We start from the raw sequence: 4,546 nt of genomic DNA on the forward strand, positions 1-4,546 counted from the left end.
TACCGAGTATAGTTTCTGGAAACAAGTGCTTACAAAGGCTTAAATTGATGAAATAATAAAATTGATAAATGAATGACGAGGATTTTATATGAATTGAACCTGATTTAACCCAAAGGTACACCTTTGGGTTAAATCAGGTTCCTGCCTACATGCAAAGCTCGTGTTCATCTAAAATCGGTTCCTGTTGGACTTCAAATATTTCACAGATTAAGCCCACAACCTCTTATGGATCAAATGTATAATCATAATTATATAATGCTAAAAATCTAATAATATTTGAGTTATGTCGCTACAAATAATAAGTAACGCCTTTCGAGCACCATAAGTAGTACATTTTTGTTGAATTATTTACGCTTGGTGAAAATTACAATAAAATAAAAGACGAATGAACACAGGAGACTAGTGACGATCGATCTCTCAAGCAATCACCATCCATCATCATCAATTTACGAACGTCTTCTATGTACATGTCTACATACATGGAGTTTATTCACGTGTTTGGTTTGCGTTTTAGCAACTGAGATATCTTCTCGTTCTCTCGAAAATATTTCGAGACCGAAATGTCTTTTGTGTCTCTCTTAGCTTTTCCTATCTCTGATCAATTTTTCGACGGATCCAATTGAATAACGTATTTGGATCACGTCTCGTCAGTTACCGAACAAATCTTTTCCTTTCCTTTTCGTGTTTAACGATCGATATCTCGTTGTTTTTGCTTATCTAGCGCGTTTAAACTACTAGAATTTTTGAATCATTGAATCGTTCATCATATCAACTCATGCAATATTATTTTTATATTTAACTACACTGTCGAATTCAATTCGACGATTCAACACCAAAATGGTTTCGTCTAAACTTTAAAGTAAGATCTCGTTTCTGCAATATTTTCGTACTCGAGCGGCTACACGCCTGATTTGTTATTGACACGCCTACTTAGCGTATACATACATGTGTTTATAGCAGTGACGTACGGTGAAATTGTTTCATATCAAGCATGGGCCGTGATGCTTTGCATCACTCTGAGCAAAGGTAGCTACGCCACTGGACTTCGCGTGAAGTTCTCCGCCAAAAACGGGATCTTCGCAAAGCAGTATGCGACGTGATTCCTTCGTCGCCGAGTCACTTCGTCGTCATGACGTGGTCCCTTCGTCGCGGGACAAAACACGGGGGACGCCGCGAGGCGCGAACTCGAACGCGCGAAACGCACATACTCACATTTCGACTCACACGCATGGTGTTCACTGCCACGCACGGCGTGAGTGTAGAGCCTGCTTAAGATATTCGAGTGCAAGGCGGCGTCACACTCGCGGTGTGATGCGTTGAACGCGGGAAGGTAGTTTTACTTTCGCGTCATGCGTTGCAATTAGGGTTTCTGACCTGGGTCGACCCGGGACAGACATTCCCGGGAATTCACGGAATTTTTGTTGTCCCGTGTCCCGGGAATTCTTATCTTTTATCCCGGGAATTGGATTTAGAAAAAATCTTGAAAACATACAACATTTTCACGACTGCACGAAGGGAAATAATAAATCAAATACACAAAGAATCGTAAAATATTCGATCCTCTTCATTACTGATATTACGTAACGAAGTCGCGTTAACTAACGGCACTGGATAAAAGTTAAATTGACATAGTGGTTACCATCACTGAAAGATCCGTTATCTCCCTGTACATAAATCTGCTGCTTCACGTCCGATCGCAGTTGTTGATGAAAGTGTTAAATGCTTCCAGAGTCCGATACAATAACGTGATCAGACTTGGTAGTCACCTTCTGATGCACTGGTCTTCCGCAGTAGACTTGTCTTGATGGATAGATGGCTTGTCGTGGGGTTATTAATGTTGAGCTCGTGCTCGAGGAAACCTGGAACGATGATGTTATCTGAAAGAGGAGTCGATCCATGTTGCATGCTCATTCACCGCTGCACGAATGATATATGTATGTTCATACATATACATATGTACATATGTAATATCGACTATGGTGAACTCGAAGCAACGCCGTTGCATCCATTAATACAAGAATCTTTCTGCTCATTTCACTCTTTGTTTATTTCGTCTATTTGAAGATTAAAGGCGACGTATATATGTATGTAGTTTACACGCAATTTTATTATAATGTAAAATTATGTTGAATTTGATGACAAGACGAGAATTCTTATTGAGAAATGAAAATGTAAACAACAATTTATCTCTGATACGATATCGAAAATTATATGATATATGTGATAACCTCGTAGCTACATACATACATATAATCAATGGATAGAGGTATTCGTACATACAATGGAGGATACTCGTACATAAGTACATACATATATGTATGTATGTTTGATTCTAAGGCAGCGGTTCCCAACCTGTGGTTGGTGGTACGCGAAAAAAAAATCAGTAATGGTGGACATGCAAGGATCATGAATGGCGGACATGTAAATCATTCAGATTTACAATCATAAATATAAATATTTTTTTATATAATTAATAAAAATTATCTTAACTAACCATAGTTGACGTCAGTATGTACAGTCGATGATCGAAAATCTGGCAATTGATACCGTTTTATAAAAGACAAATATAGAAATAGATTGAATACAGTGCAGACTAAAGGGAATAATCTCGCATCATTTAAACCGAATTTTAAAAATCGTTCCTCGAAACAAGCACAAGAATCTCATTAAATTTATTTTGTGAGGAGATTTACTTAAGAAAAGAAAATATATTATATGTACTTTGTAATTTTGTGTTTTTATTAAAACCATTTATCAATTAAGAAGTACGACGAAATTGTAGATATGTAAATATATAAATCTTTGAGCATATTATAATTGTGACTCCGCAAATAACTTTATTTTATTTTATTAGTTTACCCGGCTTCGCTCAGTAAGTATTAGTATTAGTAATATAAACCGCTTAAACATGACTTATCTTATAGGAAATATTTTATTAAATTTGTTTCAATAGCTTTATTTTATATAAATTTATTTGAATATTCATTTGTTTTTTTATTAAATTGAACGTCACAGAATCTACTAACCAAACAAACAAACATAGATACAAAGTCTCTTTCGAAATTATATGTATGTATACCAGAATCCGGCGCCCCCTGGGGCCGGAGGCGAATTTATTTGTCGTCATGGAAACTTTGACTTGTTTTCTTTTCCCACCCGACTATAGTTACAAAGTCTCTTTCGAAATTATATATTAGATTAACTTCTTTAACAAAACATATCCTTTGCGTCTTTACATTCCTTACCATGCAAATACTATACATATAATAACACTTGCAATAAGAAATTTCATGAAATACAATTATTTTTATATGGTGGTACAATTTAGCGTAATGTACTACCAAGTGGTACGCGAGTCAAAAAAGGTTGGGAACTGCTGTTCTAGGGGATTGTTTTTACACACTTGGCGAAATTGTGTTTCAATTTTCAATTCTTTTCGATTCAAACTTTTCTTTTTGAATTAGAAATTCCTTACCTTTTTAATGCACATCGTAATTTATTGAAAAATTGTAAGTTTTATGTAAAGCGGGCTCCACACTCGCGCCGTAAACGGCCGCGAACACCTTGCGTTTGAGTCGAAATGTGAGTGTGTGCGCTTCGCACGTTCGCGTTTGCGCTTCGCGGCGTTCCCCTTTTTTTGTCGGGAAAAAATATGTCACCACACTTAAGATTGGGGGGCAGCTGTCAGGTCGCGTCACCTATGTATGTACATATTTGAAAAGTGAATAAAAATTGCTATATCTCATAAATCTCAAATATTATTTTACAATGGAGATGGCAAGAACAAAATTGGATTATCAATGATTATAAAAATAACTTTTGAACAATAACTGTCAATGACATAATATCGAACTAGAGATACTGCACTCTTTCAACAAGAAATTTTAAATAATATACTGAATAGTAAATGTTTTTCTATTTTATTAACAATCTGTATACACAAAATGTAAATAAAATTAATTATTTTCAAATATACAATGACGGTTATTTAATTGATTGAATTTATTTCTCGTGTTGCCACCTTATACAAATGAAATTGTTATTGAATAATTTCGATCAATAGTTGGAAATTAGAATCTAACGGAGCTATGTATGTATGTATCTAATATTCATAATTTAAATCGTAATTAGAAGAGACATGTAAAAATCTAGAGCATTTTAGAAAGACGCTTCAATGTGGCGATGGTGGTGTAATGGTCAGCATAGTTGCCTTCCAAGCAGTTGATCCGGGTTCGATTCCCGGCCATCGCACTCTTTTTTTCTTTTTCTTTTTAATCATTATTTTTAAAATATCGAAAATAAAATAATATTGCTTTGACGTTATTTTTATGCATAATTTTCGACTAACGAACTCTCCAAGTAATATCCTCAAAGCCACCCACAGTTTCTTCTTAAAATAGACTTGAATAAAAACATTTTGTGTTTGAAAAAAATTCTCCTAAAATACCGAATATGATCTTGTTTCGCTTTAAGCACATTCATATTCGAAAATATAAATATATTATATTTCAATAACACGTGCGCTCGTGGAAAAAATAAACCTTAT

At 35.0% G+C, this 4,546-nt stretch overlaps 1 non-coding gene across 1 annotated transcript; it reads left to right on the plus strand.

The window, feature by feature from the left end:
- Window positions 1–4,179: 4,179 nt before the first annotated feature.
- TRNAG-UCC (transfer RNA glycine (anticodon UCC)) lies at window positions 4,180–4,251 on the plus strand. The gene has a single exon. It is a non-coding gene; the product is annotated as a tRNA-Gly (tRNA).
- Window positions 4,252–4,546: the final 295 nt, after the last annotated feature.

This window comes from Arctopsyche grandis, chromosome 1 (assembly GCF_051622035.1).
Source record: "Arctopsyche grandis isolate Sample6627 chromosome 1, ASM5162203v2, whole genome shotgun sequence".
Taxonomy (NCBI): domain Eukaryota; kingdom Metazoa; phylum Arthropoda; class Insecta; order Trichoptera; family Hydropsychidae; genus Arctopsyche; species Arctopsyche grandis.